The 20,126-nt window shown below is 46.8% G+C and overlaps 1 long non-coding RNA gene across 1 annotated transcript in view; it reads left to right on the forward strand.

Annotated features, from left to right (window-relative positions):
* Nucleotides 1-20,126, forward strand: part of LOC112075639 (uncharacterized) — a 47,799-nt gene that overhangs the window by 14,367 nt on the left and 13,306 nt on the right. The window contains exon 5 of the long non-coding RNA XR_011477446.1: nucleotides 6,157-6,262. This is a non-coding gene — a long non-coding RNA (uncharacterized lncRNA). The remainder of the gene's footprint in view (nucleotides 1-6,156; nucleotides 6,263-20,126) is intronic.

The raw sequence follows: 20,126 nt of genomic DNA on the forward strand, positions 1-20,126 counted from the left end.
AAGTGGTCGTCGTCCCCCAGCTCCTACAACAGGTTACATATTCATCAGACCAGAACGCTTATTTCCAGTAAACAGCCAATTCCCCCTTGACCTCAATCCGCCAGTAACTGCTCTGCACTCTTTAATGAACTTATCGCTTGGGTGACTTCTCAGACAAGTTGCCACTGCATGTAAGAACACTTTGAGAAACATCACACAGACGGAATCAGTTAGCTGTTAGGTTGATTGTCTTCACGTGTTGTGTTGCTTTCCACGGGTCTCTTCTTCTATGTTTTGGAGGTATTGTTGTGTTGCTTTCCACCGGTCTCTTCTTCTATGTTTTGGAGGTATTATTGTGTTGCTTTCCACGGGTCTCTTCTTCTATGTTTTGGAGGTATAGTTGTGTTGCTTTCCACGGGTCTCTTCTTCTATGTTTTGGATTCATAATAGGTTGTGTTGCTTTCCGGACGGTCTCTTCTATGTTTTGGAGGTTTAGTTGTGTTGCTTTCACGGGTCTCTTCTTCTTGTTTGGAGGTATTGTTGTGTGTTGCTTTCCACGGTCTCTTCTTCTATGTTTTGGGGTATTGTTGTGTTGCTTTCCACGGTCTCTTCTTCTATGTTTTGGAGGTATTGTTGTGTTGCTTTCCACGGGTCTCTTCTTCTATGTTTGGAGGTATTGTTGTGTTGCTTTCCACAGGTCTCTTTTTCTTGTTTAGGAGGTATAGTTGTGTTGCTTTCCACGGGTCTTCTCTTCTATGTTTTGGAGTATTTGTGTGTTGCTTTCCACGGGTCTCTTCTATGTTTTGGAGGTATAGCGTGTGTTGCTTTCCACGGGTCTCTTCTTCTATGTTTTAGAGTATAGTTGTGTTGCTTTCCACGGTCTCTTCTTCTATGTTTTGGAGGTATTGTTGTGTTGCTTTCCACGGGTCTCTTCTATGTTTTTGAGGTATAAGCCTGTGTTGCTTTCCACGGGTCTCTTCTTCTATGTTTTAGAGGTATAGCTGTGTTGCTTTCCACGGGTCTCTTCTTCTATGTTTTGGAGGTATAGGCCAGGCCTAACCATGATAGTACCAACTAGGACGTATGTAGACTTTCTCACATGTATGTCATCATTACATTTGGAGGACCTAATGTTCTGAATTAGTGATTCAACGAATAAGTTCTGGAATGCGTTAGAAAAGCCTCCATCCACACAGTTTAACACTATACAATGCAGTGTTACATACGCAGCCATACAGGAAGGAGAGCCATTTAGTGTGCATTACCAGCCGATCAGTGTCATGCAGGTCAACCACTTAACCACTGCTCTATCCAATATAGACCCAGTCTGGACTCTATCACACACTGTAATCCTCCTCTCCTCTCCACCGCTGGAGGGTTACAATTCATATAGTGCCTAGTTCTTATACCTACAGGACAGACACTATGGCCAGTCCATTACAGGCTTTACAGATACATAGTGACAGGATTAAATCAGCTCTTCTCACTCTCACTTGACTGTAGTCACCATGTGTGTGTAGTGAGTGTACCAAATGGAAGCCTATTCCCTATCTGGTGCACGACTTTTGACCTATGGGCCCTGGTCAAAAGTAGTGCACTACATAGGGAATAGGGTGCACTTTTGGGATGCATACCATACCTTTTAACTTTACTCTGAACTTGGCTTGCCTTCTCCAATCCAATGGAAGCTGATATGCGGGTTAGGTCGGGATCGTATCAAATTGCCTTTTCGCGACACAGTTAGTGCAGACTGCAGTAGTAATGGCTGTCTACTTATTTACTTTTAAGGCCAGCTCAGCAGTTTCACGGACTGACATTGATTCGGGCCAGAGACGGCATGAAAGTGGTCCGCGGACAGAGCCGTAATGCACATCACTAATGAGTGTGGCGAGGAAGCCAGTGGGGATTGACAGTGGCATTGATTGAGTTTGGTCCAACATCAGCAGACTGATCCTTAAGCAAGTGTTTAGGGAGCTTGACTCTGGTTACAACAAGAGCCCCAAGTAACACTGCTAGGTTCTAGCCTTCCTTTCCTGCTATCCTGAATCTAATGTCTGGAGACTGAAGCTCACGCCTAGTTTGTTGTGGCTGCTGCAATGCATCATGGTCTTTTACTGATGATCATGATTGATTGTGTTAAGCAGAATGCTTGAGACTGCTCAATTGTCTCTATTTGAACAGCTTTGTTTTAAAGGTTAATGTCGGCATAGAAGTAAATGAACACAGATGTTCGGTGGCGTGGAGCCCCTCACTGTTGCAGGATGGCTTTATCTCTCCCTTCCCCTGATTGTCGTGCCTCTGCCCCATATTCAATTTCATGTCATCTGACAGTGTAAATCTAATTGGAAGAAAATCCATTTTGCCTGTGTGTGGGGGGGAGGTAGGTAGGAATGTACAGTCGGTGGACTCTGAGTTTGTGAGCTCTAAGAGAGAAAGGAGAATCTAATAGAATCAGAGGTTTATACAGCTAGCTCTGATTGCTGTTGCTGGTATTAGGAGAATAGTTGTGCTCCCCTCTGCCATTCTCATTAACAACAGCAGAGAAGAAAAGTCTGCATTGCGACAAATATTGATCTGGAGACCAAATTACAGCTTGAAAGAAAGTCAAATAGCAGACATAAACACTGCCTTTTGTTGTACTGCAAAGTTGCTTTTCAGAGCTTGTTTTACATTGTGGGACATACTGAAGAAGAAGAATCCTTTTTTAATCCATTTTCCTTGCAATCAACAGAAATTCATTGACTGCTTATCCCCTCGCAAAGACACAAACACACACACACACACACACACACACACACACAACAGCACCCCCCACACAACCACACACACACACCACACACACACACACACACACACACACACACACACACACACACACACAGCACACACACACACACACGATTGAAGTTAGTTCAGAAGAGGCAGCCAAGCCAGCTACATAGGAGTTTGAGGTTCGTGATTGGGCCTGTGATTAGTGAGGCTCCAGTCTAGTTCCATGCTAAACCAACACTGAGAGACATACGTTGAGTTGAGAACTGAAGTGATTGTTGGTTCAGACTGTGTGAGGCCAGGGACAGCCAATGGTTGGTATGTTTGGGATTGTTGATGAATGGATCTAAGTTAGCATTATAGATGGATACAAGTCAAGTGCAGGCAGACAGCACAATTCCATTTACCATCTGATAAAAGAAACAGAAATTGAGGCACTGCTTTTTCGGAGGTGATTAAAAGTAGTTTTTCTTTCCGTCCTTATTTTTTCAGTATTGTTCTATCTCCTGCTTTGGATTCAATCTCGTATCTGTCAGAAAATGACGCAGCCATACATCCATATACGTTTCTCCTATTTGTGTTCTCTTATTTCTATCAATCAAACGCACTTTGTGTTAACAAACAGTTTTAGGAATTAGTGAGTCAATCATTTTGACGCCATCAGTGTTAGTTCTCTAGGCCACCCATGTATCTCTTCATTAAGGGCTGTTGATATCTGCATGACCCCTGCTCTTCTCAAGTGGCCTAGCAGAGAAATCAGGTGGAAAAGCGAGTTCTGGCCTTGAGATTCCATGGCTAATTTATCCAGGAGACTGAGAGAATCCCTGAGCCACTGGCCCAACTCTGTTGCTTCCTCTCTGCCTTCCTGTCAGCTGTAAACTGTGGAAGCCCCTTGAACAATAATTATGGCGCATGGAGTGTTGTGTGTGTGTGTGTTGTGTGTGTGTGTGTGTGTGTGTGTGTGTTGTGTGTGTGTGTGTGTGTGTGCGTGTGTGTGGTGTGTGTGTGTGTGTGTTGTGTGTTGTGTGTGTGTGTTGTGTATGTGTGTGTTTACTCTGGCTAGATCTACAGCCCAGACATAGCTCAGGCCTTCATTGCCTACCTACTTTTATGTTCCTAATCCCCTGCACCCTGCTCACCAGATAATTACACACCATTCACCAGGCTCATCCCCTGCACACTGCTCACCATTAATTACACAACCTTCACCAGGCTCCTCCCTGCACCCTGCTTCACCAGATAATTACACAACCTTCACCAAGGCTCGTCCCTGCACACTGCTCACCAGATATTACACAACCTTCACCAAGGCTCAATCCCTGCCCTGCGAGCAGATAATTACACAACCTTCACCAAGGCTCATTCCCTGCACCCTGCGAAGCAGATAATTACACAACCTTCACCAAGGCTCATCCCCTGCACCCTGCTCACCAGATAATTACACAACCTTCACCAAGGCTCACCCCTGCACCCTGCTCACCAGATAATTACACAACCTTCACCAAGGCTCCTCCTGCACCTGCTCCCAGATAATTACACAACCTTCACCAAGGCTCTCCCTGCCCCTGCTCACCAGATAATTACACAACCTTCACCAAGGCTCATTCCCTGCACCCTGCTCACCAGTATACAACAACCTTCACCTAGGTCATCCTCCCCTGCACCCTGCTCACCAGTATAATTACACAACCTTCACCAAGGCTCATCCCTGCACCCTGCTCACCAGATAATTACACAACCTCACCAGGCTCATTCCCTGCACCCTGCTCACCAGATAATTACACAACCTTCACCAAGGCTCATCCCCTGCACCCTGCTCACCTAATTACACAACCTTCACCGAGGCTCATCCCCTTACCCTGCTCACCAGTAATACACAACCTTCCACCAGCGTCATCCCTGCCCTGCCACAGTAATTCACCCTTCACCAAGGCTCATCCCCTGCCCTGTTCACCAGATAATTACAACCCTTCACCAAGCTCATCCCCTGCACCCTGCTCACAGATAATTACACAAACTTCACCGACTCATCCCCTGCACCCTGCTCACCAGATATTACACAACTTCACCAAGGCTCATCCCCTGCACCCTGCTCACCAGATAATTACACAACCTTCACCAAGCTCACACCCTGCACCCTGCTCACCAGATAATTACACACCTTCACCAAGGCTCCCCCGCACCCGCCACCAGATAATTACACAACTTACCTAGCTCTCCCCCTGCACCCTGCTCACCAGATAATACACAACTTCACCAGCGCTCTCCCCTGCACCCTGCTCACCAGATAATTTACAACAACTCTCCCAGGCTCATCCCCTGCACCCTGCTCACCAGATAATTACACAACCTTCACCAAGGCTCATCCCCTGCACCCTGCTCACCAGATAATTACAACCTTCACCAAGGCTCATCCCACTGTACCCTGCTCACCAATAATTACACAACCTTCACCAAGGCTCATCCCCTGCACCCTGCTCACCAATAATTACAACCTTCACCAAGGTCGATCCCCTCCCTGCTCACAGAATTCCACAACCTTCACCAGGCTCATCCCCTGCACCCGCTCACCAGATAATTCACAACCTTCACCAAGGCTCATCCCCTGCACCCTCTCACCAGTAATTCTACAACCTTCACCAAGGCTCATTCCTGCACCCTGCACCAGATAATTACACAACCTTCACCAAGGCTCATTCCCTGCACCCTGTCACCAATAATTACACCACCTCACGACAAGCTCTCCCGACCCCTTCTCACCGATAATTACACAACCTTCACCAAGGCTCATCCCCTGCACCCTGCTCACCAGATAATTACACACCCTTCACCAAGGCTCATCCTCCCCCACATCCCAAAGTAACCTCTACCTCCTCCATCTCCCTCCTCCCTCTCCCCAAGCTCCCCCATCTCCCTCCTCCCTCTCCCCAAGCTCCCCTGCTCCTCTCCTGTCCTTCATCTAGCCCTCAGCCAGGTCCTGAAGATGCTTCCCCTCTCAAAAGTTAAGATGCTAATGACTATTCTTCATTCAAGCTCAGCTATTTCTTCAGTCATCATCAGATCTCGGCCCTTACGATGGCACACACAGGTGTATCTAGACCCTGTGAAGGAGAAAGGGATAATGTAAGCAGCAGATGATAATGTAGTCAATACAAATGCAGAATGTTAGCTACTGTGCTTCAGTTTTCAGAATAAGACAAGTACTGTGGGTGCATGGGACATTAGTTGTGAAAACAAGAGTACTGCAGAAGCATTGCTAAGGCAGATTTGCTCAAATCCATCCCTAAGGCTCTCAATATTTGAGGATTGCCCTGAAAGACTGTGTGCTTCCATGGGTTTTTGCCCTTCCTTTCCCTCGCCCCCTATTCATTTCTCCTGTGTGTTTATTCCATGTTTTGTTCTTTCCAGGAGCACCAGGACAATATCCTGGGTGGAACCATGCAGAAGGCCATGGCTCTCCTCAGCAACCTGACTGGACAGAAAGACGTGGACCTACAACCCTTCTACCAACAAGGTACGGTGCACTGCCTCACACAAATGAATGCATTGTACTGTATCTAGGCCTAACAGTTTCCGCCCCATTTACAAAGAACACCGTGCACACGTCCCATGTGGTTCCGTGTGACTTAGTTGGTAGAACATGGCGCTCGCAACGCCAGGGTTGTGGGTTCAATTCCCACAGGGGACCAGTATGAAAATGTATGCACTCACTACTGTAAGTCTCTCTGGATAAGAGCATCTACTAAATGACTAAAATGTAAATGTAAAGTGAGGACTCAGACCTTCAACCGCTCTATCAGCAAGGTACGGTGACTGACATAAACACATGTCTTTGATGGGTTAGTGCAGCACTGTGTGTAATACAACACCCAACAGTTTCTCCATCATTGACAAAGACAATCATGCACAGGTACAAAACAGCCTGTGTTGATTCCTCTCCTGTGTTCAGTTACTGGAGTCTGTTTCCATGCCAGTAACGCCACCCCTTTACCTTCGGCTCAGACCGCTTATTACATCGGGATCCTGTGGTGCCTTAAGCCGTGTGTGTGTGTGGTGTGTGGTGTGGTGTGTGTGTGTGGTGTGTGTGTGTGTGTGTGTTTGTGTGTGTGTGTGTGTGGTGTGTGTGTGTTTCGTGTTAGCGTAGCAGGCAGGCTTTTGGTCTCCCAGCAGCAGCTGAGGAAGGAGGAATGAAAGCCTCTCCTCTTCTTCCTCCACTCTATCCATCAGCAGGCTGGGCTGTGTGTCCTGTTGTGGTACTCCTATCAGTTCATCTCCTCCCTGTCTGTCCACAGATGGCCCGCACCCACCCGTCTGCCTCTCTCTCTCCTTTTCTAGCTCTACACTCAGCACTCATCTGATAGAATCAGCCCAGCTGCCGAGCAGCCATTTGTCTGCCTCCTTTACCCGCTCGGCTCTCCTGCCTTGGCAAGTTTTCTTTCTCTGCCATCGCTTTTCAATGCCCAGCTGGCTGCCCGCTGCAAAAACCAGGCGCTCCATAACACTCAATTATTGAATAATAGATTCATTTTGCTATGGCTGTACTGTGTTGACAGTTCTCATTAGCTAGTCGGCACAGTTAGCCCGCTAGCGCCACACGGTATCTCTCTCCCACCGCCGAGCGGCATGGAGCTGAGAGAGCCTGTCCTGTCCACCCTGTCATGGTTCTGCATCTCAGGGGGGAGTCATAGATTCACAGCCAGGCTTCACATTCAACATGCACATCCTAGGAGAAGGCAGGGGCACCTTGCAGATAGCAGGACTAATGAAATGGTAGGAGAAGGCAGGGGCACCTTGCAGATAGCAGGACTAATGAAATGCTCCTCCTAGGGCACCTTGCAGATAGCAGGACTAATGAAATGCTCCTCCTAGGAGAAGGCATGGGCACCTTGCAGATAGCAGGACTATAGAAATGCCTCCTAGGAGAAGGAGGGACACCTTGCAGATAGCAGGACTAATGAAATGCTCCTCCTAGGAGAAGGCAGGGCACCTTGCAGATAGCAGGACTAATGAAATGCTCCTCCTAGGAGAAGGCAGGGACACCTTGCAGATAGCAGGACTAATGAAATGCTCCTCCTAGGAGAAGGCAGGGACACCTTGCAGATAGCAGGACTAATGAAATGCTCCTCCTAGGAGAAGGCAGGGGCACCTTGCCAGAAGCAGGACTAATGAAATGCTCCTCCTAGGAGAAGACAGGGTCACCTTGCAGATAGCAGGACTAATGAAATGCTCCTCCTAGGAGAAGGCAGGGCACCTTGCAGATAGCAGGACTAATGAAATGCTCCTCCTAGGAGAAGGCAGGGACACCTTGCAGATAGCAGGACTAATGAAATGCTCCTCCTGAGGCACCTTGCAGATAGCAGGACTAATGAAATGTGCCTCCTAGGAGAAGGCAGGGACACCTTGCAGATAGCAGGACTAATGAAATGTGCCTCCTAGGAGAAGGCAGGGCACCTTGCAGATAGCAGGACTAATGAAATGCTCCTCCTAGGAGAAGGCATGGGCACCTTGCAGATAGCAGACTAATGAAATGTGCCTCCTAGGAGAAGGCAGGACACCTTGCAGATAGCAGGACTAATGAAATGCTCCTCCTAGGAGAAGGCAGGGGCACCTTGCAGATAGCAGGACTAATGAAATGTTCCTCCTAGGAGAAGGCAGGGGCACCTTGCAGATAGCAGGACTAATGAAATGCTCCTCCTAGGAGAAGCAGGGGCACCTTGCAGATAGCAGGACTAATGAAATGCTCCTCATAGGAGAAGGCAGGGGCACCTTGCAGATAGCAGGACTAATGAAGCTCCTCTAGGAGAAGGCAGGGTCACCTTGCAGATAGCAGGACTAATGAAATGCTCCTCATAGGAGAAGGCAGGGGCACCTTGCAGATAGCAGGACTAATGAAATGCTCCTCCTAGGAGAAGGCATGGCACCTTGCAGATAGCAGGACTAATGAAATGCTCCTCCTAGGAGAAGGCAGGGGCACCTTGCAGATAGCAGGACTAATGAAATGCTCCTCCTAGGAGAAGGCAGGGCACCTTGCAGATAGCAGGACTAATGAAATGCTCCTCCTAGGAGAAGGCATGGGCACCTTGCAGATAGCAGGACTAATGAAAGCTCCTCCTAGGAGAAGGCATGGGCACCTTGCAGATAGCAGGACTAATGAAATGCTCCTCCTAGGAGAAGGCATGGGCACCTTGCAGATAGCAGGACTAATGAAATGCTCCTCCTAGGAGAGGCGGCACCTTGCAGATAGCAGGACTAATGAAATGCTCCTCCTAGGAGAAGGCAGGGGCACCTTGCAGAAGCAGGACTAATGAAATGCTCCTCGGAGAAGGCATGGGCACCTTGCAGATAGCAGGACTAATGAAATGCTCCTCCTAGGAGAAGGCATGGGCACCTTGCAGATAGCAGGACTAATGAAATGTACTCCTAGGAGAAGGCATGGGCACCTTGCAGATAGCAGGACTATAAATGTACTCCTAGGAGAAGGCATGGCACTTGCAGATAGCAGGACTAATGAAATGCTCCTCCAGGAGAAGGCATGGGCACCTTGCAGATAGCAGGACTAATGAAATGCTCCTCCTAGGAGAAGGCATGGGCACCTTGCAGATAGCAGGACTAATGAAATGCTCCTCCTAGGAGAAGGCATGGGCACCTTGCAGATAGCAGGACTAATGAAATGCTCCTCCTAGAGAAGGCAGGGACACCTGCAGATAGCAGGACTAATGAAATGCTCCTCCTAGGAAAGGAGGCACCTTGCAGATAGCAGGACTAATGAAATGTACTCCTAGGAGAAGGCAGGCACCTTGCAGATAGCAGGACTAATGAAATGCTCCTCCTAGGAGAAGGCAGGGGCACCTTGCAGATAGCAGGACTAATGAATGTGCCTCCTAGGAGAAGGCAGGGGAACCTTGCAGATAGCAGGACTAATGAAATGCTCCTCTAGAGAAGGCATGGGCACCTTGCAGATAGCAGGACTAATGAAATGCTCCTCCTAGGAGAAGGCATGGGCACCTTGCAGATAGCAGGACTAATGAAATGCTCCTCCTAGAGAAGGCAGGGGCACCTTGCAGATAGCAGGACTAATGAAATGCTCCTCCTAGGAGAAGGCAGGGCACCTTGCAGAAGCAGGACTAATGAAATGTACTCCTAGGAGAAGGCATGGACCTTGCAGATAGCAGGACTAATGAAATGCTCCTCCTAGGAGAAGGCAGGGGCACCTTGCAGATAGCAGGACTAATGAAATGTGCCTCCTAGGAGAAGCAGGGACCTTGCAGAAAGCAGGACTAATGAAATGGCCTCCTAGAGAAGGCAGGGGTACCTTGAAAAACAAATGATAGTCTCACTAAGCGCAAACCAGGTGGATGGCGTATCGCTGCAGAATGCTGTGGTAGTCATGCTGGTTAAGTGTGCCTTGAATTCTAAATAAATCACAGACAGTGTAACCAGCAAAGCACCCCACACCATCACACCTCCAAATGTGGACTCATCAGACCAAAGGACAGATTTCCACCGGTCCAATGTCCATTGCTCGGTGTTTCTTGGCCCAAGCAAGTCTCTTCTTCTTATTGGTGTATTTTATTAGTGGTTCTTTGCAGCAATTCCACCATGAAGGCTTGATTCACGCATTCTCCCCTGAACAGTTGATGTTGTGATGTGTCTGTTACTTGAACTCTGTGAAGCATTTATTGGGCTGCCATTTCTGAGGCTGGTAATTCTAACAAACTTATCCTCTGCAGCAGAGGTAACTCTGGTCTTCCTTTCCTGTGGCGGTTCATGACAAGAAACATTAAAAGTTCTTGAAATGTTTTGTATTGACTGACCTTCATGTCTTAAAGTAATGATGGACTGTCATTTCTCTTTGCTTATTTGAGCTGTTCTTGCCATAATATGGACTTGGTCTTTTACCAAATAAGGCTATCCTCTGTATACCAACCCTACCTTGTCACAACACAACTGATTGGCTCAAATGCATTAAGAAGGAAAGAAATTCCACAAATGAACTTTTAACAAGGCACACCTGATAATTGAAATGCATTCCAGATGACTACCTCATGAAACTTGTTGAGAGAATGCCAAGAGTGTTCAAAGCTGTCATCAAGGCAAAGGGTGGCTACTTTGAAGAATCTCAAATCTCAAATATATTTGGATTACTTGTGTTATTTCATAGTTTTGATGTCTTCACTATTATTCTACAATGTAAAAAATTGTATGAATAAAGAAAAACCCTTGAATGAGTAGGCGTGTGAAAAACTTTTGACAGGTACTGTATGTGAGAATGCCCCAAAAAAATGAGGTCCCAGACGCCACTCAAAGATTGTCAATGTCCCACAGTCGCTGGACTCTGGTGGCATCTCAAACTCTTGGGGTCAAAATGTGGATATATTTTTGTCATTTGAGTAATGGAGGCGGTGCAAAACTTTGAACTGAATGAGCCCATGCCTTATGCAAAATGATGAGGTGTGGATACGCCCAATACTATGTTGCCACATGTCATCAGGTAGCTTGTCACCCATGTCTTGCTCCCATGCAGAGTTTGTATTTGCCAAGGAAGGCGGATTAATATTCTGTATTATGTGGTATAATCTGGAGATTCAGATACGGGTTAAGATCTAAGCACCTCTCGACTGGACACTATGAGGGCTCGAGTGGAAAGGGAAATGTTCTTTAGCAAAGCTGTGAGTTTGCAGGTACCTAAAAAAGTGGGTATTGGGAATATTATTATCAGTATCGAATGAGACTAATGTGTTGTCAACAAATAGGTCACAAAAAAACACCAGACCATTCCTATGCCAGAACTGGAATGCCGTGTCAATCTGCTGGGAAGAGATGATTAGATGTTAATGGAGAGAAGCAACTTACTTGTTTAAGGCTAAAGTGATTACGGAATTGGGACCAGATTTTAAGGAATTTCTTGACAATGGGATTGAAAACATGGGTGCCAAGGTTCATGGGCATTGGGGAGCACAGGAGCGAAACAGGAGAAGTTGGAAGGCTTGACTGTAACTCCATGATGACGCAAGTTTTACCATCCTTATTTTCAAATGTAGAAACCCAATAAACACATTTTATATATATTTGCTGACCAGTAGTAGTGTAAAAAATTGGGAAGGCCCAGTCCGCCTGCGGGCTTAGGTCTCTCTAGATATACCTTTCTCATTTGTGGATTTGACTTATTCCAAATGAAGTTGGAAATGCAGCTGTCCAGTTGTTTGAACATCAATTTTGGCAGAAAAATGGGAATAATTTGTAATAAGTACAAAAACATAGGTGGTACAGTCATGTTAACAGAATTCTTCCGACCTGCTAATGAAATGGGAAGAGACGACCACCTTATGAAATCCTGCTTAGTGCGCTCCAGGAGTGTTTTGAAGTTGTTTCAACAGAGCCTTTAATGAGTGTGTGACCTTTAATCCCAAATAAGTAAAGACCTGATGCTCCACCTTAAACGGGAAATTGGCATACCCAAATCCTTCTGCTAACTGATTATTGGGGAGGAGCAGACTTGTTAGGTTTAACTTTTAGCCAGATAATGTCCAAAACCTTGTAGCATGTCCAAGAGATAGGGTATAGACTCCACAGGGTTAGAGATGTACAAAAGAAGATWGTCTGCATATAAGGACACCTTGTGAGTTATGTCGCCCCTTAATATTCCCTTAATCCTCTCCTCCGCACGCGGGCCGATAGCAAGAGGCTCACTAGCCATATCAAATAGGAAAGGGGATAAACAACAACCCTGCCTGGCCCCCCTGTGGAGAGGGAAGTAGTTGGAGGTAACATTGTTGGTGCGAACAGAAGCCACTGGGAATCTTAATCCAGGAAAGGAATGACGGGCCAAACCCAAATCTCTCTGTACTGTAAATAGATATTCCCACTCAACCCGGTTGAAAGCCTTATCATCAGGAGAGATGACGACCTCTGGCTGTTGAGTGGACAGAATAGAGAACGTTAAATAGCTGGCGCATAATATAGAAAGATTGCCTACCTGAGATAAATCCGGTTTGGGCAGAGTCACTGTCTCTAAACGGCAATACCTTAGTGAGAATTTTATAATCACAGCACAAGAGGCTTATAGGGTGGTATGAGCCACAGTCTTCTTGTCCTTTTTAAGCAAAGCCAAAATAGTCGCTTGGGTAAGTGTTTGGGGCAGTTTCTGATTAGAAAGGATGTCATTGTACATTGAGCTGAGGATAGGGGATAGTTTTGAGGAGGTTTATAAAATTCAATAGGGAAGCCATCAGGCCCAGGAGCTTTACCGCTCTGCATGGACTGGATTGCCAGAGTAGCTTCCTCATCACTTATTTAGGCATCCCATGTTAGTTTGTTCATCAGAATTGAGACAGGGGGTGTCCAGAGTGTCTAGAAATGCATGTATACGAGATGTGTCAGGAAGTTCTCTGACGAATAAAGCGCAGAGTAGAGTTGCTTAAATTGGTTGTTGATGTCTTTGGGATTGGTAGAAGTTAAATCAGCTGCAACACAGATTTCAGGTCTGGTGCTGTTAGCAGCGGATTGTTGAAGCTGGTGAGATAACAAATTGCCAGCTTTCTCTCCTTGTTCATAAAATGCCTGCCTAGACTTAAACAGAAGCTGCTCCGTTTGTTTAGTGGAAAGCTTGTCAAATTCCAATTTGGTGTAGCAGTCTCTATATCTGTTGTCCACATCTAGAATGAGTTGAGATGGCTCCAATAAGCGTTTAGTGTGCTGTTGTCATACTCTGTGTATGAAATTATTTGCCCTTAGATAAGGTTTTATCGATACTACCATGTTAAAGTGAACCTCAGTAGAGCTCTATCCAGAGCCAGCATAATGTAGTTTACACATAGGGAAGGGATTCTGGAGCGAATCACCTCAGTTCTCTAATTTATCTTTCTTATGCAATATGCATATTTTAAGGAGGTATATGTTCCGGCTACTACCCGCCGGCCCCCCCCCCCACCCCCCCCCCCCCCACCGTGGCCAACCCCATCCACTTGGGATGCCTTCAAATCAATAAAACACAGTATAATTCAACAATTGTATGAATGTAACCCTCGATTGAACATGCTAATGTTCAATCAAGCCAGAAGACAGACACATTTCTGGCTAACGCTTGGTAATTAATACCTGCAAGGTTCGTTTGGCTGTACAACCTGCGGACCCGTGCCAGCAGCCACTAAGCACCAAAGAGGGCCAACCAGTCTAATAGTAAAGAATAATACACGTGATCCTTTTGGGAGTACAAACGTGTAACGTTAGGTATTAAACATGCTCACAGTATACTGGTAGGGTATCCTATTAAGGCATGGAAATAGAGATACCTTAGTGGCTAAACTTATGTAGTGACTAGGCTAATTAGTATCGCACCACCTAGCACCGAGCACCGAGGCCTCCAGCCGCAGCTAGTTGGTAAAAGCCAATTGTGCCATGTACTGTAAATAAAATACTATTCAAACTACATTATCCTTGTCAGAACATGTCACCATATACATACCATCATTGTTCATAACATTAAGTTACTGGAAGAATAATTGTCTTTTTTGGCAACAGGGTGGAGGCACGATTCTAATCAAGAGATGAGTTCACTAGTTGGTCCTTGTGTAAGGTCAGGGGCAGAGTACAAGACTAAAATGGCTAGTTAGTCGTATGCCACCTGTCCTCCTGTGGATGTAGGTTGGGTTCACGAATGTCTTCTGCTCGCCGGAGGGAGTAGTGATCTTCAGCACCTCTGGGTAGAGAATGCCAAACTTGGTGTCCCGACAGCAATGTAGGAGCCCCCTCATCTTGTTGAAGGCCGACCTGTTCTTCATGACTGCCGCCGTGTAGTTCGTGTAAACGCGGATCTTCTGGCTGTCATGGGTGATAGGAGCCGAAGGACATCCTCTTTCTCTTGAAATTTGTGGAATTTGGCTATGATGGGTCTGGGCGGCTCCCCATTCTTCGGTGCGGACTGTAAGCTTCTGTGTTCACGGTCATGGGTAGGGGCGTAATCGAGGCCTAGGATTTCCTGAAGCAGTTTAGCTATGAACAGGGTAGGCCGCCTACGGTCTCGAGTCCCTCTCTCATGACGAAAATGTGACCGTTCCCCCGGCGCTGTCTGTTCTCGAGGTCCTCGACCTTGGAAGTAAGTTTGACGACATCTGATGATAGCCAGATGACTTGCTCTTCCAGTGTCACCACTTTGTCAGAGTATGTATTTGCGTCGCCCTCCAGGCTATTCAGACGGGTGTCCTGTTTTGCCAAGTCTTCTTTAACGGAGTCGATCTTTGTGTTGACCTCGGTGGCGAGGGTGGCTATTTGTGCAGATAGGTCAGTGGATAGTGACTCCACCTGAGCCAGCACAGTCTGTTCAGACTTAGTGATATCCTCCATTACCTTGGCTTGGTCGGGGGGGTCAGAGTCCGTGTCAGTGTCCGCTGAGCCCGATGCTTTAGTAGAGGCCTGCTCTTTTGTGACTCGTGGCCGTTGTTGTTTCGACATTTCACGATGAAAATGACAAAAATTTCAAGAAAAAAAATCTGGTTTGACTCCTAATAAAATTTTACTAAATTAACACGGTAGGGGAGGTGTTCGTGAAATATTAATAGTAAATTGTTCGCCCTTGTCACGACTTCAGCCGAAGTCGGTTCCTCTCCTTGTTCGGGCGGCGTTCGGCGTTCGGCGGTCGACGTCACCGGTCTTCTAGCCATCGCCGATCCACCTTTCATTTCCATTTGTTTTGTCTTGTTTTCCCACACACCTGGTTTACATTCCCTCATTACGTGATGTGTATATAACCCTCTGTTCCCCCCCATGTCTGTGTGTGGAATTGTTTGTTGTAAAGTGTTTGTGCATTTCTAACTGGTTTGCGACAGGTTATTTTAACCCGTATTTTGTTGTTTCTGGGTGCAGTTTGTTTTGCCTAAATAAACTGCTCCGGTTGTTACCTATGTCTGCTCTCCTGCGCCTGACTTCCCTGCAGCCAGTTACGCACCTCTTACAGCCCTGGACAGGAGCACCGAGAAAACGCGTCTTCACATGTTGCTGCTCACCAGCGCCCCCTCGCAAGTCACTGCTTTAATGTTAGCAGAAAACAACAGGGTGTTTTCCAGGGTCACTCCAAGGTTCTTTGCACTCTGGGAGGGTGACACCGTGGAGATGTCAACCGTGATGGAGAGGTATTGGAGCAGGCAGGCCTTCCCCGGGAGGAAGAGCAGCACAGTCTTGTCAAGGTTAAGCTTGAGGTGTTGGGCTGACATCCAAGCTAAGATGTCTGCCAGGCATGTAGAGATGCGTGCCGCCACCTGGGTGTCAGACGGGGGGGAAGGAGAAGAGTAGTTGAGTGTCATCTGCATAGCAATGATAGGAGAGACCATGTGCGGATATGATGGAGCCGAGTGTAGACTGGCAGAGAGATGCTGCTAACAGATGATGCTACTTAATCATGGATACTTCATCTTCTACTTAATCATGGATATGTAGATTATTCAATAAACACACGTTGCTATACATGGGTACAGTAAAATAGAGGAAGAGGAAGATGGCAGTGTGTGAGCTTTTAATTTATTAGGTGAGTGGGAGGATTATCAGTACAGAATGAACCTTTGTTTTGGCTCCACTTATACTGACTGAATGCTTCTGCTGCATAGTGACAATGTTGAATGGTTACTCATTATATTACTGTGGAGCAGCACAACATGTAGCACCTGCTCAGTGGAGAATGTATTCAGAATGCTATGGAAATGGGTTAGCTGTTAGCTACGGGAGAGTCAACTCTGTGGTGTGGTGGAGTTTTGCAGGTGTGTCAAACGGTTCGTACCTCTGTTTGTGTCAGTAACTGTATTTTGTCTGCATGTTGCATCATGCTGGAGCGCGGGGCTGGGGCCCTGTGAATTATAGGTGTGAGTGTCAGAAAGCTTTCAGGTCCCTGGCTGTAATTGCTACCTAGCAGAACAGGAAAGAGGAAACCCCTCAGTCTGTCAACAAAAGCCCCGCTCCCCGCCCCCCACCTCCCCCTGTCAACCAATAGGAATACCACTTCCACTCCAGGGCTCGACGTTCGTCCTTCAAAATAGGGGGCGACTTCCTCTCTTTCCTCCTTTACCCTTCTCATTACAGGGGGGTCACTTGCGAGTGACTTTATGAAGTCAGCATCATTATGCACCAATCAGGTCCTTTTTTGAGGAATGTGTTGACCCAGCACTAAATATAACCCTGGTAATTAGAGCTATCTCTAGCAGCTCTCCTCTCTCTGTCTCCGTCTCTGGCTGTGCTAGTGGCCCACTCCAGATCAGGCTCACGAAAACGCAGGCAGGGGAAAACTGGTATAATTGGCTTCTTTTAAGAGAGAGAGAGAGACCGAGAGACTGAGGGAGAGTGGACGAACGCGGCAGGGCCGGTTGTGTGTGTGAGAGAGAGAGACAGCCGGTGAGTGGATGAGATGAGTTTTCTAATTGGCCAGTGTGGAGATAAGGGACCCCTGGGAGTGCTGTGTAGTGCCGTGCGGAGCCAAGCACGAGGAAGTAGAGTAGCAGCACAACAGCCAGTCTGCTTGTTGTGTTTTAATACACTGAGTGTCTTTCCATGACAGACTGACCAGGTGAAAGCTATGATCCCTTATTGATGCCACTTGTTAAATCCATTTGAGTCAGTGTAGATGAAGGGAAGGACATGGGTTAAAGAAGGATTTTTAAGTCTTGAGTCAATTGAGACATGGATTGTGTATGTGCGCCATTCAGAGGGTGAATGGGCTAGACAAAATATTTAAGTACCTTTGAATGGAGTATGGTAGTAGTTGCCAGGCGCACCGGTTTGAGTTTGTAAAGAACTGCAAAGCTGCAGAGTTTTTCATGCTCAACAGTTTCCCATGTGTATCAAGAATGGTCCAAAACCCAAAGGACATCCAGCCAACTTGACAACTGTGGGAAGCATTGGAGTCAACATGGGCCAGCATCCCTGTGAAACGCTTTCAACACCTTGTAGAGTCCATGCCCCGACGAATTGAGGCTATTCTGAGGGCAAAAGAGGGTGTAACTCAATATTAGGAAGGTGTTCCTAATGTTTTATACACTCTGTGTATATTGTATACACTGCACAAAGTATCTGTTTCTCTGAGGGGTTTATTCAGACCTACAGTCAAGTATCTGTTTCTCTGAGGGGTTTATTCAGACCTACAGTCAAGTATCTGTTTCTCTGAGGGGTTTATTCAGACCTACAGTCAAGTATCTGTTTCTCTGAGGGGTTTATTCAGACCTACAGTCATTTAATTGTTGCGAGCCATTCATCCTATTACGTTTCACTATGGCAACTGAAGCTTTCTGTTGAGATCTGGATAGCTGAACTGTAAAGGACAATGTCCCGCCTGTCTGCTTTTCTGCCTGGTGTTTAGGCCATTCACCACAGTAATTATATTGTCCGTGGCATAATGCAAGGCATTGTGGAGATATTTCTGAGTTATCTTCAGAAATGCAGAGTGAGAGAGAGAGAGAGAGAGAGAGAGACAGAGAGAGAGAGAAAGAAAAACAGAAACACTGACAAATGTCTCCTTCCAAAAAGCCTGGAGTGGTAAACACAGATAAACAGTCTTGCTGCCTCAGGTCACCACACAGTCAAAACACAGCACTTCCAGAAGAACCTTGTCGTTCATGGAGAGGCTTGAATATAGCCACACACACACATTTGTACTCTACCCACACAGACCTTTTCCAGCGAGCCCTTCATTCTCTAGTACGGCCTTTGTGTGTTTCTCAGCAGGCAGGCAGATAGCTATACGGACAGACAGACAGGCAGACAGGAAGACATGCAGATAGACAGACAGACAAACCGATAGACAGGCAGGCAGGCAGAAGGGTTGTTGTCAGGTACTCTCATTAGCATGGTTATAACCCCTCCCATTTCCAGGTAAAAGACACTCTTAAAGGCCTCCCGAGTGGCTCAGCGGTCTAAGGCACTGCATCGCAGACCCGGATTTGATCCCAGGCTGTGTCTCAGCCGGCTGCGACCGGGAGACCGATGAGGCGGCTCACAATTGGCCCAACGTCGTCCGGGTTAGGGGAGGGTTTGGCCGGCCGGGATGTCCTTGTCCCATCGCTGTCTAGCGACTCCTGTGGCGGGCCGGGTGGAGTGCACTGTTACGAACCCCCTTTTCCCAGCAGTCTAGGGGGGGAGGGAAACGAGACCCGTAACATATCTCATGCAAATCACAACAGTGAAAAGGAACAGTGACAACTAAAAGAAATCCACAGACAACCTAAAATGGGGCTGAGCTGGACCCAAGGAAAGAAATCATAAATATCCCAAAACCCCTAAGCTAGACTTACTGGGTAAAGAACAGCTAGCTAACTAACCAATAAAATACAGTGGGCGGTCTGCCCAGTTCTAACTAGGGTATTTATTCGCCCAAGGGCGACTTGGCTGGTTATCCCCCTTTGCCACCAACCAACCAACAATAATACACAACAGCAGTACATACTCACATGATAACAGACAACTAAACTTTGGGGTATGAAAGAATATGTGGTCTTCAGCAAATCCAGAGGGAGAGGGAGAGAGAGAGACACTGGGAAAACTACTGACTGGGTTTATAAACCAAGGGAAAAGGGATGTGATTGGGTAAGGGAAACAGGAGGAGGTGTGTCTTCAGATTGATGCGACTGATGACTGTCACCTGTTACTAGGACAGAGGAGAAATACAAATACCCCCCAGGATACCTGTATCCGTAACAATACGCTGACACGGTCGCCAGGTGTACGGTGTTTGCTCCGACACATTGGTGCGGTGGCTTCCGGGTTAAGCAGGCATTGTGTCAAGAAGCAGTGCGGCTTGGCGGGTCGTGTTTCGGAGGACGCATGGCTCTCGACCTTCGACTGTCCCGAGTCCGGGAGTTGCAGCAATGGGACAAGACTGTAACTACCAATTTGATATCACATAATTGGGGTAAAAAGCAAAAATACAAAAGCAAAAAACACTCTTATTAAAGAAGAGCCTTCCTATAGGAAGAGGAGCGTTGTTGAAGACTGTTTTGTATTATTATTCATCATCAGGATATTATTCATCAGAATGGTTCTCCACAGTACATTGAATATGGACGCCACTCTCACTGGCACTCTGTCCGTCTGTATGCCTTTCTCTGTCTCCTCTCGCTCACTCTCCCCCTCTCTCTATTTCACTCTCCCCCTTCTCTCTCTTTATTTCACTCTCTCCCTCTCTCTCTCTCTACTCCTTTCATCATTTCCTCTGAAGCAGCACTAATGCAGCCGTCCTGCCGTAGCCAGTTTGTTGAGCAATCAGACAATATCTGCCCAACATTGAGTAAATTTTTCTGAGGCAAATCTATTCGGAATATATTTAAGCCTAGTTATTTTCTGAGGATTTTTGTACCGTCCTTCACATTTTATTTATGTATAACTGGGAGTTTTTTTTGACTGCA

Source organism: Salvelinus sp. IW2-2015, unplaced genomic scaffold (assembly GCF_002910315.2).
Source record: "Salvelinus sp. IW2-2015 unplaced genomic scaffold, ASM291031v2 Un_scaffold3310, whole genome shotgun sequence".
Taxonomy (NCBI): domain Eukaryota; kingdom Metazoa; phylum Chordata; class Actinopteri; order Salmoniformes; family Salmonidae; genus Salvelinus; species Salvelinus sp. IW2-2015.